At 44.7% G+C, this 14,079-nt stretch overlaps 1 long non-coding RNA gene across 2 annotated transcripts; it reads left to right on the top strand.

Annotated features, from left to right (window-relative positions):
- Window positions 1-12,285: 12,285 nt before the first annotated feature.
- LOC132998064 (uncharacterized) lies at window positions 12,286-12,946 on the top strand. 2 transcript variants are annotated; one of them, XR_009677975.1, is made up of 4 exons: window positions 12,286-12,330; window positions 12,497-12,553; window positions 12,687-12,770; window positions 12,883-12,946. It is a non-coding gene; the product is annotated as an uncharacterized LOC132998064 (long non-coding RNA). The 2 variants fall into 2 exon arrangements; XR_009677976.1 differs by lacking the exon at window positions 12,286-12,330 and having other exon boundaries at window positions 12,485-12,553.
- The last annotated feature ends 1,133 nt before the right edge of the window (window positions 12,947-14,079 follow it).

Below are 14,079 nucleotides of genomic sequence, written 5' to 3'. Positions count from 1 at the left end.
ACCCCCCCCCTCTGTCTAACTGGTTTGTGCTGGCTTCTAAGAGCCGGGGAGATCGATAGAACACATTTACCTTTAAGTCGTGCTGTTGAGTTGAGTAACTCTATGAGTGTGTGTTAGGTTAACGTCCAGATGTATCACCACTGCAGAACAATCCGGTGCAGCTCAGCCGGGGGTCCAACTGGCACGCGACATGCCAGGGGTCCAGTCTGTACTTTGTGGGCGAAGCTTCGACCAGTTGGAGATCTTCATGTTGACTAAAAGCTCAGATTGGCTTTAATATGCTTTTAACACTGCAGGTTTTTTAATTTTTGAGCGTTTTCATGGAGGCTGCAGGTCTGGATGCAATAACATTTGAGTTCAAGGGTCTCTAAGCCATGTCCTTTCATAATCTAGACATGAGTCGTAGCACGGATGTGATTTTAGACGTTGTAGCGTTTCGGAAAAAGAAAACATAATCAATTAATGAGCACAAATGCCCTGTTATTAAATATCCTGCTTGCTCCACAGTGTCGCTTTTGTTCAGTCTTTAGCGCATTTAGCTCTATTCGCTCAAATATGATAATACTGTGTGTCTGTGCGTGCTTGTGTGTGTGTGTGCGTGTGTGTGTGTGAGTGTGTGTGTGTGTGTGTGTGTGTGTGAGCGCGTTGTCTCTGTCTTAGTTTTACTGAATTCCACGTATTCTGTCAATCGGATGTTTGCATGGCCAGTCCCAGAGTAGATTGTGTGAAAGAAGCAGATCTACAGGAGTTTTTCCTTTTCCCCAGGACGCCTCGACTCCTCTCTGTGTTTTCACGTGGACACGAGGACCTTTGTCCGACACTTGTGAGCTCGAGTCCAGTAAAACACAACTTTTAAACACTGGCGAGCTCCGAAAAAGATTCAGATCCCACGTCGGGACCTTGTGGAACCTCAACTCTTCGTAGTGAGACTTGAATGATAAAAACCCTCTGACACCCTGAGTTTGAATCCAACTATTTCCTTTAGGGATTTTCCATTTCTACTGGGCTTCTCTGCTTTTTGCTTTGAGGGTAAAAAAAAGAATGAGGGTTCAGTTAAAGCCACACTGCTTCATAGAATATAACTCTGACAAGCTTGCATGTGCAGTTTGTGTTGCTGTAACTCAATGTCCATGTATAGTAATCCTTGTCCTTTCTCTCTCGGTAGTATAAGTCCATGCATGTTTGCTTTAGGGAGCTTTTCGTTCGTCATAAAGTTAAGAAAAACCCGAGCGGCGCTGTCGTCCTCCTCCTCACAGGAGAGGAGGAAGACCAGAAAATAATAAAAAATAATAAAGAAGTAACTGTCAATTCGCTTTTGCCTGCAAGTCAACTCTGGGCAGTATAGGAAACCAAAGAGAGACTACTTTAAACTAGGGGGTTTTAGTGAAAACAGAAAAAAAAACTTGACAAGAAAAAAAGGAATGTGTGATCTTCGTGATAGGAGGTTGAGATACTGCCATCCATGTCCCACGTAGTGTTCCTCGATGTTCGCCAATACGTTACAACACATCTTCAGGTAACCATTGGCCTTATAGATGTCCTCTGGTGGTAGAGTATTGTATGTATTTCAAGAATAACACCACAGAATAGCTAATCGTCTGTCTCATATAGTCCCAGTATTCCTATCGTTCTGTCTGTTGTGTCTTTTTTGGCACTTTACTGTGTGACCTATGAATGCATAGGTTAAATTTCTAATTACTTGAGTAATGTCATATATTTCTGTGTGTTCTATGTGAGGTGCTGCTGCCTATGGATATAGATATGTGCCTCTGACCGCCCATGCCATCCTTTGATTTGGAAAAATAGAGAGTAGATATACTGTATATAACAAATATGTTTTAAAAATACGTGTGAGATTTAAAAAAAATTAACAAAATATATATATATCATATATGTGAAATGCATTTATTTTCAATGTCATCAATCTTTGAGGCCCTACCTCAGATTTTGTATTCATGTATAGAAATGCAATTGGATTATAGTATCTTTGCCAATAATAATATATCGCTATTATATCATGAAATGTATAACCTATGAATCAATAAATAAATGTTATTGTTTTCTCCGTTGTCGCTTTCTGTGAACAAAAACAACAGCGACAGGGAAATTAGGTTAAGACAGTACCCCCCCCCCCCCGCTGTGATCCAACCTGTCAATCAACTCTCACATTCACACGCTAAACAACTGAAGGCGTCCTGGCGGCGGCGTGGAAGCTTTACACACGGTCTGTTGTTTGCTGGGTAATCGTGATCAAAGAGGAGCAGATAAGAGGGGGGGCGGGGGGCAGCCGATGTGAGCGCTGCTGCAGGCGTGTGGTTGTGTGTCTGTACCGTGCGCCTAACACAACACCACTCACTGAGGCAGGCTTGCATTTTTCATGTCAAACTAATTTGCAATTTAAATGCGTTTGCATGTAGCACTCGGGCGCTAACATTACATCATCCACAGCAGAGGCCCTTAACGAGGCCGGGAAGCAAAGCGACCGCGGAGGTTTATTGAATTAAATGCCTCAATGGCATCGAGGCTTCTTGTGGAAAAGGAAAGGAAACTAAACTGGAAAGAACCATCTGTAAGATTAATTCTTACATTTAATAAAATGGTAGAATTCAATATTGTTACCACAGCAACATCAGAACCAAAGGAAACCGTAGTTTTTGTGCAAAGATGTAAATGATTATTTCAACTTGAGCAAAACATCTGCATGACATCATCAAGACACAGTGGATGAACAGCTCATCGTCGCCATCTGTTGGCAGCTGTACGGTACAACCACAGATTGTAAATAAAGACGTATGATGCTTCTCATCTTCCTCCTACTGTTCAGAAGGCGGTGTCAGCTGTCAATCATAACGTGTCCACCTGTTTTTACAGCATCAAATAACTCAAATAATAAACACGTGAACAAACATGAGTGTGATAATACGGGGAAAATGACAATGAATAAGAAACAGAATCAGAATTCTTTTTATTGCCACGTATATTTGCATACATTGGAAATTGCCATGGTGTGGTTGGTGCACTGTACATAAAAACAAAACAACAATATAGACAATAAGACAATATATACAGTAAGAAACAATAAGTCATGGCGATAAATTATGTGCTAGATTTTGTCAGTCCACTAACATGGAGGAGGTGGTAGAAGTGATGTTACGATCTCAGCGGCCTGACAGTTTATTTACAGCATAACTTCTGAGATATTAAAGTGCTGCTTAGTGAAGCCACCTGGTCTGAGGTTCAGATAATAACTCCCCGACTCTCATCCCTCCATGATGCTTCCCTTTGAACCAGGAATCAAATCTCACAGGACTTTGAAGGACAACAGTTCCAGTTTCAGTATTAAGCAGCGACGACTCCTTTGTTTCTTCTCTACAGCTCATGAGCAGCATGAAAGCTCCATCAAATGAACGTCTGATGCTGGACCTCGACCAACATGAAGCTGCAGTTCTTCGATGTTTACTTCATTATCCTCGGCTTTAATCCTTTGTTGCAGAACCCCCCCGACAGGCACCTCACAGGAGCGCAGAGACTCCTCAGAGCAGGAAGAAAAACCCTCCCAATTAGAGAGGTGCATGTTAAACCTCTGCAGCCACACTGCATCTGTTCTTCTTCTCCAACACTAAACACTTACATCTTCCTGCTTCTGTTTACGATCCGTCTCATTATCTGTTTACGATTTGGGCTTTTTTTGATTGATTAGAGCTATTACAACTTCAAGGGGAATTTTGGGGAGTGAGATGAATTCACGGGAGTTTACCCCCAAAGGGCCTCAAGCTGCAATTATTATCAACTGTCTGCTGAGACAAAGAACAATTAAAGTCTGGGGGATTTCTTCTTTCCGTTGCTAAAAGAAGATACAGATCAGAATCACACAGATTTCTTTTATTGACACAGTTTGCCCAGATGAACATGGGACCAAAAATCGTCAGAAGGTAATTTGCAGTAAAACTATAACTTTGCGTCTCCAAGGAGAAGAACAGACGACCTGCACAATTATTACAAACCAGAGGGGAAATCTCTTGTGTTTGTTGTGAGGCGACATCATGAGACCTGAACACTTCTTTGACTTAAAACCATCTGTAGCGTCCGTCTCTTCACTCCCTGTTGATGTGCGATCAAAACCGTTTATCGCTGTTTGTTCAGGTTGAACTTACCTGACTCAAAGAAAATCCTTCATGATTAATCTAATTAGCTGATGCCAGCTAAAAGCAGGAAGTGAGCCGATCTTAACAATCAAAAGAAAACAATAAAAACACGATCACATGTTTTCAAATCACCCAACAATGTGACAATAGAATGCTGTCCACATTCATATAATGACATGACATCAAATGTAGGCTTACTGTCAAATCACAATAAAATAAAGTAAAAAAAATATATTTGATTATCAAGACCTCACAATTACCTAAAACAGTGATTCATTTTTGGCATTCATCCTCACATATTTACTGTCCCATCACATCATCTCATGTAGCTCTGCAGGAATGATTATCTACTATATTTATAGATATCTATAGATATTTTACACCACAGGGCTTTGAAATGCTGCTATAACATTATTTCTATAACAGAAGGAGGCGTTCTCACAGGAGTTTAGAGTCAGGCTGGAGATATTCTATCCACAGGTCGTGATGTTGAACACAGATGTCGTGCGGTGAGTCCTGGCTCACAGTCTGTTACTCCTCCTCCTTCATGTTCAATGCTCTTCTACAACAACCATTTCTACAACGAAGCCCCTCCCTCAAACTGTTGCTGCAAGATTGGAAATGAGCCATCGTCAAGATTATGATTTAAAGATTTTGTTTTATGAAGATGAATCCAAACTGAGATGAACCCAATGGAACAAAACTGCACAAATGTTGCATTCAAGTACACGTGGGAAATCCCCAGTGGAAGCAGAAGTAGACAGAGTAGATTGAAGGAAAGTGGGTATAAGAAGAGGAGTAACTAGAACTCTCACAAAATAACAAAATAACCCCTGGATTCCAGTAAACAACACAAACTGAACAGGGTAAGAGCATCTGACAGGCAATGCTTCTTCTAATATCTGTGAATTGACACAGGGGATATTCAAGTTCAAACACTAGGGGGGGTTATATAATGTCGGAGCCTGAGTACAAAACAAATGCAAATCAATTCACAACATTTACTTTCAGAAAGAGACTTGGTCTCCACCTAGTTTTTTGTAGGTTTTTGACCATAAATAGATATTACAGTTGATGCTTCATTTTCTGAATGTATCCTCACAATGCAGAGAAACAAATGAGATGAATGTGGTGAAGTTGAAGATTGTAGTTCACCTCTTTACATATTTACAACTTATAAAAATCCTTATGCCAACAATCTGGAGTATTTCTGTTTTGTTTTTTTTAACAAAGCACATGATGCATTATGCATTTTCTCTGTTTGTGTCTCAGTTTTCATATTCACACTTTCTCAAAAACCCTTTCAACTTCTTTTCACTGCACTCGATTACTCCAGGATTAAACTCTGCGTTTCAACCGTGATGCGTATTTTTCCGCGTCTGATGAAATTCATGAGATGATAATTTCTCTCTGCGTTGGTTATTGATGAGATCACTCAACGTGACAGTCGTGGAAGAGGAGGATTGTGCCCGATGTCGAGCTGCAGAGATTGAAAACAGTTACAAAACCCTTCTTTTTAAAGTTAACTTCCATCATCTGCGTTTTGTTCCTCCTGTGAAGCAACTTAAAGAAAAGCGCAGCACGTCACATATCTAAAAATACGTCTTTGCCGCCGATTCAACTTCCCAGACGAGACACCGCAGACGTCTGAGGTCTGTGTGTAGCGTCGCCCGTCAACTGTCTGCACCTGCTCTGCTGACAAGAGGATATTAAACCTCAAATAGACTTTGTAGTAACAAGAACAGAGGCGGCAGATGTGGCTTTGTGTTGGAGTTGTTATAGAGGTCAGAGCCGCCCCCCCGAGCTGCTGCTGCGTCCTGAATCCTGCACGGAGACGGGCGGCCTCTCGTGGCGTCATGTCTTCAGCTACAGGACAGTCAGACGAGAGGCGAGTCACATTCCAGCGATATCTTAAAAAATTGAAGGTGTCCTTAATGAAAATGCAAATGAAGAGATTGCTCCACCGAGCAAAACCAAATTAACGGTTCTGAGGCGTCCTTCCAACTTGAGATCCAGCGCCAATCGTTGGCAATGACAGTGAATGACAAGTTTTAAATTTACTCAGGCTGTTATTTATTTTATTTATTGTTGGTTTCATAGAAGTGAATACTAATTACTTCGGAAGCTGCCCACATTCATCCCTGAGGGCTTTTCATAAGAATGACGTTTTTAAGGGGCAGACGGTGAATACTTTAAAATACTTTAACGTTTGAATGACAATTTTAGTTTCTCTTTATTTGGTTGTAGTACATTTTTTATTTATTTTATTGCTCACTGCTCTAGACTCGCCCAACCCACAGTCCCAGCACAGGACCCGAGGGGACCGGGCCTTTTCTCTGAGGACCCCCGACTCTCTGGAACAACGTCCCTCTCAAAGACACATTTTTATAGGTCTGCGTCCTCCCAGTTCCGATCACGTCTATTTTAATCATTTTATAATGTTTTATTTTATCTTGTTTTTCCTCTTTCCTCACTTTTGACATTTTTTATTTCTCATCTCATCTTCATCCGCATATCCGGGGTCGGGTCGCGGGGGGAGCAGCTCAAGCAGGGGGCCCCAGACTTCCCTTTCCCGGGCCACATTGACCAGCTCTGACGGGGGGATCCCGAGGCGATCCCAGGCCAGTGTTGAGATATAATCTCTCCACCTAGTCCTGGGTCTTCCCCGAGGTCTCCTCCCCACTGGACGTGCCTGAAACACCTCCCAAGGGAGGCGCCCAGTGGGCATCCTTACCAGATGCCCGAACCACCTCAGCTGACTCCTTTCTAAGTAAAGGAGCAGCGGCTCTAATCCGAGTCCCTCACGGATGACTGAGCTTCTCACCCTATCTCTAAGGGAGACGCCAGCCACCCTTCTGAGAAAACTCATCTCGGCCGCTTGTACCCGCGATCTCGTCCTTTCGGTCATCACCCAGCCCTCATGACCATAGGTGAGGATAGGAACGAAGATCGACCGGTAGATCGAGAGCTTTGCCTTGCGGCTCAGCTCTCTTTTCGTTTTACAACGGTGCGGTAAAGCGAACGCAATACCGCCCCCGCTGCTCCGATTCTCCGGCCAATCTCACGCTCCATAGTACCCTCACTCGCGAACAAGACCCCGAGGTACTTGAACTCCTTCACTTGGGCTAAGGACTCATTTCCTACCCGGAGTAAGCAATCCATCGGTTTCCTGCTAAGAGTCATGGCCTCAGATTTAGTGGTGCTGATCCTCATCCCAGCCGCTTCACACTCGGCCGCCAGCCGATCCAGTGAGTGCTGAAGGTCACAAGCCGATGATCCAATGAGGACCACATCATCCGCAAAAAGCAGTGACGAGATCCTCAGACCACCGAACTGCAACCCCTCCCCACCACGACTACGCCTCAATATCCTGTCCATGTATATCACAAACAGGATTGGTGACAAGGCGCAGCCCTGGCGGAGACCAGCACCCACTGAGAACGAAACTGACTGGCTGCCGAGGACCCGAACACAGCTCTCGCTTTGGGAGTACAGGGATTGGATGGCCCTGAGGAGAGACCCCCTTACCCCATACTCCCGCAGCACCTCCCACAGTTTCTCCCGGGGGACCCGGTCATACGCCTTCTCCAGATCCACAAAACACAAGTGGACCGGATGGGCATACTCCCAGGCCCCCTCCAGGATCCTTGCGAGAGTGAAGAGCTGGTCCGTAGTTCCACGTCCGGGGCGAAAACCGCATTGTTCCTCTTCAATATGAGGTTCGACGATCGGCCGAACCCTCCTTTCCAGCACCTTGGAGTAGACTTTACCAGGGAGGCTGAGAAGTGTGATACCCCGATAATTGGTACACACTCTCTGGTCCCCCTTTTTGAACAGGGGAACCACCACCCCGGTTTGCCACTCCTTTGGCACTGTACCCGACTCCCACGCGATGTTGAATAGGCGTGTCAACCATGACAGCCCCTCAACACCCAGAGCCTTTAGCATTTCTGGCTGGATCTCATCAATCCCTGGGGCTTTGCCACTGCGGAGATGTTTGACTACCTCAGTGACCTCCACCAGGGAAATTGACGACGAAACACCATCAACCTCGAGCTCTGCCTCCAACATAGAGGGCGTGTTATTCGGATTCAGGAGTTCCTCAAAGTGTTCCTTCCAACGTCCGACGACCTCCTCAGTTGAGGTCAACAGAGTCCCATCCTTACTGTACACAGCTTGGATGGTTCCCCGTTTCCCCCTCCTGAGGTGCCGGATAGTCTTCCAGAAACACTTTGGTGCCGACCGAAAGTCCTTCTCCATGACCTCTCCGAACTTCTCCCACACCCGCTGCTTAGCCTCCGACACGGCAGCAGCTGCAGCCCTTCGGGCCTGTCGGTACCCTGCAACCGAGTCAGGAGTCCTCCAGGATATCATATCCCGGAAGGCCTCCTTCTTCAATCGGACGGCTTCCCTGACCACCGGTGTCCACCACGGTGTCCGAGGGTTACCGCCCCTTGAGGAACCTAAGACCCTGAGGCCACAGCTAGCCGCCGCAGCTTCAGCAATGGAGGCTTTGAACACCGCCCACTCCGGCTCAATGTCCCCAACCTCCACAGGAATGCCAGAAAAACTCCGCCGGAGGTGTGAGTTGAAGATACCTAGGACGGGGGCCTCCTCCAGACATTCCCAGTTCACCCGCACTACTCGTTTGGGCTTACCAGGTCTATCCGGAAATTTCCCCCATTCCCTGATCCAACTCACAACCAGATGGTGGTCGGTTGACAGTTCCGCCCCTCTCTTTACCCGAGTGTCCAAAACATGCGGCCTCAGATCAGATGACACGATCACAAAATCGATCATTGATCTTCGGCCTAGGGTACTCTGGTACCAGGTACACTTATGAGCACCCTTATGTTCGAACATGGTGTTTGTTATGGATAATCCATGACTAGCACAGAAGTCCAATAACAAACGACCGCTCGGGTTCAGATCAGGGAGGCCGTTCCTCCCCACCACGCCTCTCCAGGTATCTCCATCGTTGCCCACGTGGGCGTGGAAGTCACCCAGCAGAACTACGGAGTCCCCTACTGGAGCCCCATGCAGGACTCCATTCAGGGTCTCCAAGAAGGCCGAGTACTCTGAGCTGCTGTTTGGTGCATACGCACAAACAACAGTCAGAGTTTTCCCCCCTACAACCCTTAGGCGCAGGGAGGCGACCCTCTCGTCTACCGGGGTAAACTCCAACACCGCGGCGCTCAGCCGGGGATTTATGAGTATCCCCACACCCGCCCGGCGCCTCACGCCCTTGGCAACTCCGGAGAAGAATAGAGTCCAACCCTTATCCAGGAGTACGGTACCAGAGCCGAGACTGTGCGTGGAGGTAAGCCCCACCAGATCTAACTGGTAGCGCTCCACCTCCCTCACAAGCTCCGGCTCCTTTCCCCACAGCGAGGTGACGTTCCACGTCCCCAGAGCCAGCTTCTGCCGCCCGGGTCTGGTCCGTCGAGACCCCTGACCTTCGCTGCCACCCATGTGGCTGCGCACCCGACCCCAACGGGTCTTCCCACAGGTGGTGGGCCCATGAGATGAAGAGAGGGGGGGTGCCACGTAGTTTGTTCGGGCTGTGCCCGACCGGGCTCCGTGGCAAACCCGGCCACCAGGCGCTCGCCATCGAGCCCTCCGTCTGGGCCTAGCTCCAGACGGGGGCCCCGGGCTTCCTCCGGGCTGGGTCCCATCTCCTCTTGTAACGATATTCATTGAGGGTTTTTGAACCATTCTTAGTTTGGCCCCTCACCTGAGACCACTCTGCCATGAGATACCCTACCAGGAGCACAAGGCTCCAGACAACACAGCCCTCAGGTTCACAGGGACACGCAAACCTCTCCACCACGATAAGGTGACGGTTCCAGGAGAGGATTTTTTTTATTTCTCTATCTGCTAAATTCTTTCATGTTCGCTTTCATATTTATGTAGAGCACCTGAGTTTTGAAAGTTTCCTGCGTAAAATAAGGTTTCCTATCTGAATGGTTTCTCACCGGCGTCGGCCTCTGGAACATCGTTAACACGTCTGTGATCTCGGTGAAAGCGTCGCATCTGAAACTGTGAAAACATGTCACATATAGAAAGTGTGTAAACTGGGTGAAAATGAAATGAGGCTGATGAGCTCATGTTGGTTCATTAGCCCTGAATAATAGTCGGTAAGTAAAATTGAATACATTCATCCTAAGAGCTCGATCATAGAAGCAACATTTGTGTTGTTATTTATCTGTAGTTGCTAATTGATCTCTACTACAGAGCTTCATCTGAATCTGTTTCATAAAAATGCATGTAGACTCCAGGTCTCAAAAGTGAAGCCAGTGTTGAAGTGCATGTATTCTCTTGAATAACCAGCAGAGGGTGAATCCAATGTTTTTTTTAAAAGAAGTCAGTTTCTATAGATGTTCAATGAGGAAATTACTCTACTTCTCACTAGAGTTTATGAGGAATCTGCAGAAATGAAGATGCTAAATATAAAACCCTCTACTTTCCCTTTTTGTAGGAAGCTTTATTTCTAATTACAATAATAATAGTCTGACTGCTTGATACAATAACCGCCCGTACAGCACACTGTCACTTACCAGCTTTGCTTATTCAGTGTTTTGTTTAAATTATTGTTTTCCTTTTCTTAACTGCACAATAAACAATTTGACATTGACATATTTCAAAAGCCTTTATTGCATTTTCAAGTAGAACATTTTTTAAAAATCGACTATCCTTCAAATGTTGTTGTCTGCTTAATAACAGTTTTTATCCTGGAATCCCGTGTTGCTGTTTCAAAGGAATGATGATTTGTAGTTGCTCTGCTCAGCCAGAGGTGTTTGGTAAAAAAAATGAAAAAAATAACAATGTTATCCTTTTTAATGAGTCTTTCAAAATAAATTGCCTTGGCAAAACAAGAGCGTTCTCTCCCTCTCTGGAACTGGCAATTTTTGTCAGTACTTGAAAAGCCCTGGCGCTGAGCTATACTGAGTACTTGTACTTGAAAGTAAACAACAGCTAATTAAAACACAGCGCTCCGGATTGTTGGCGGGAAACTGACACAGCCGTGACACCGTCTAGACGTTTTTTGGCCTGTGGAAAAACTCGAGGCTCGAGGCAAACAAATTAGTTAAACTCTTTAATTTACCCAGCAGGTTGAAGTTAAAATACAGTGGTAAGAAAATCTGACTTTTAATGATCTTTACTGGTTATAAGTTGACCCCCAGAGTCTCAGAAAACACAGAGAAATGTGGTTTACTAGCAGGTCCATAAGTAAGCAAACTGATCTATGTAGATTCAAATGTTTGTTTATGCAAAGCTGTATTGACCGAAGGTAAAACACGTCTCTTGTGTTTAATGAATAAATTCTGCTTGGTCATGTGCTTCTGAATAAGTTGAAAAAATTTGATTAAATACAGTTTTATAAAGAAAAATCCAAAGATACAAATGTTTTGCTTGTTATATTTTTCAAAAAAGATTTCCTTCTTCTGCCCATGACTGAAAAGACGACATATTAAACTGGATAATAATAATAATAAGTATATCCATTTACCGCTGTCTATTCCCATTGGTGTCTAGCTAATTCTAGTTAATGTTCCTTAGTCGTCAGATGGTTTAACTGATCATCCGTTGAAGTAGAAGTTTGATTTCCTGTCGGTAGCTCGGTCATGTGATCATTTCCAGACTGTTCTTCCAGTGCTGTGTTTGCTGGTGGGAAGCCGGAGTGGGATCATGTTCACGTCGCTGCTCCAGTGATTGTGATGTTCCGGGGAAGTGAAAGGAAGCATCTGGAGACCACGTGTATCACAGAGGTGTTTGTGTTCCGTCCTCCGTGGAACAACCGGTGCAGCGGGAACTTCCCGCTGCACTTCCCGCTTGGCTTGAAATTAAAACTTTTTCCCTTTCCCCCCCTTTAACATGCATAACATCCTTTTCTGTTATTTACTGTTTTTAGGGTTCCATTTCAGGATTGTGAGATTGGATTGTGAGGATTGTTTTTGGAGATGGACAGACGTTTGGTTTCTGGGTAAGTGAGAAGAAATCAATCTGATTCAAACACAAACGCACACAAGCACACACACACACACACGTAATGTATTCAAGTCTCACTTCTCTGTGGCTTCCTCTTTATGAAATCCTGTCCCTCTAGGGCTTCACATGTACATAGTTCTTACTGGATTGACGGGGTTTGTGAGCGTTGGTTCCGGTGAAGTCAGCTATTCACCAAGTGAGTAAACATTTACACCTCACCAGAACATAATAAATGTGTTGCAAACCAGATTTTTTATGAGCTTGTATGTGCTTAACATCAAAGTGTGCATACAACCCCCTCCTCTTCTCTATCTGTGTGTGTGTGTGTGTGTGTGTGTGTGTGTGTGTGTGTCTATCTGTAGGTTTCATGAGTGTTTGATGGACTGTAGTCGGTGTAGACAGACAAGGCTATGCACCAAGTGAGTAAACATATAAACATATACACATTACCACAACATAAAAGTGTTACAAATCTGATGTTGTATGTGCCTAACATCAGAGTGGGTATGTCCCCCCCCCCCCCTGTGTGTGTGTGTGTGTGGCTATCTGTAGGTTTCATGAGTGTTTGATTGACTGTAGTGTGTGTGCCCAAAGACTTGATTGGAACTGAAGAGCGCAGACAAGGCTATGCACCAAGTGAGTAAACATATCCACATTACCACGACATAAAAGCGTTAAAAATCTGATGTTGTATGTGCCTAACATCAGAGTGGGTATGTGCCCCCCCCCCTCTCTCTCTCTGTCCAAGGAGCTGATTGGACTGAAGAGAGCAGATAAGGCCAGTTCATCGGCAGCTGCCAGGGGCTCTCTTCTCTCAATGTCCAGGTTTTCTGCCAGCTATCATGACAAATTTATAGATTCATTTTAAATAAACAATTGAGTGTGAAGTCACTGCACATTTCCTGGTGTTTTTTTGGTACCTGAAAGAGAGTTTTTTTAGTTAAATTGTGCACCTTTTCCACTAGGCCAGAACGTTTGTACATTTAGAAGACATAAGTTACGTCAATTTAATGGCAGATGTGCTCCGCTAATTATGTGGGCCGGTCTGAGCCAAAAAATGCCCGGGCCGTTTTGTTCTCCCAGTCCAGCCCTGGCGGGAAGTGAACATCACATGTTGGGAAGGAGAGAACAAGGAGAAGCATGGAGGACATGGAGCACACGCTGCATCGAATCAGGCAGTGCAACCTTCATGTTGTTTCAAAGTTGCATTGCATCATTTCCTTACTTCTCAGTGACATCACTTCTTGTGTTTCCTGAACAAGCTTCGGATTGTCTCTCTATTATTTGCAGATATATTGGACAATGTGTTTTTTTTTGGACCTTATCTTTAATCTTTTAGTTTTATCAGCTTCAAAGTTTTAATGAAAATCTGCTTTTTAAGTTATTTTCAGTAGCCTACACAGAAACAAGGTAGAAATCCATAGGGGCACGGAAAGTACAAATCTACAGTTACACTGTTCTCATGTTTATTTCTAGTGTTGTGCGTTATTTTGCTTAAATTAATTATTTTTTGCCATTGCTACCCACGTCTCTCCTCTGACTATTAATATCGCTGTCTAGCCTATACTTAATTGACATTTTCTACATCATGATTACTGTTGTAAACATGTTATTAGACATTTTTTTAGCCTTCAAACATATCAAATCTATTCTTTACATTATTTTTTTATTTTATTTCGCTCCCTTTCGACTGTTTCACACTGGTATGGGAGGAAAATGTGTTCATTAGCTGTTTAATAATAACCTGAAGGTGTGACGAGCGAGCGCATCTATAGGTTGACGGCTGTGCGGCGCTGTGCACCCCCCCAACCCCCACCTGCGTGTGAGCATCCGCTGACAGATGAGCTGAATATCTGTCCGGAAGCCGCGGACGAGACTAATTAGCTCCGGCGAGATCATTACTTCACTTTGTGCCATACGCCATTAACCCCCATGCGAGAAAATC

This window comes from Limanda limanda, chromosome 3, assembly GCF_963576545.1.
Source record: "Limanda limanda chromosome 3, fLimLim1.1, whole genome shotgun sequence".
Classification (NCBI taxonomy): Eukaryota; Metazoa; Chordata; class Actinopteri; order Pleuronectiformes; family Pleuronectidae; genus Limanda; species Limanda limanda.
This window is presented reverse-complemented; position numbering and strand designations above follow the sequence as displayed.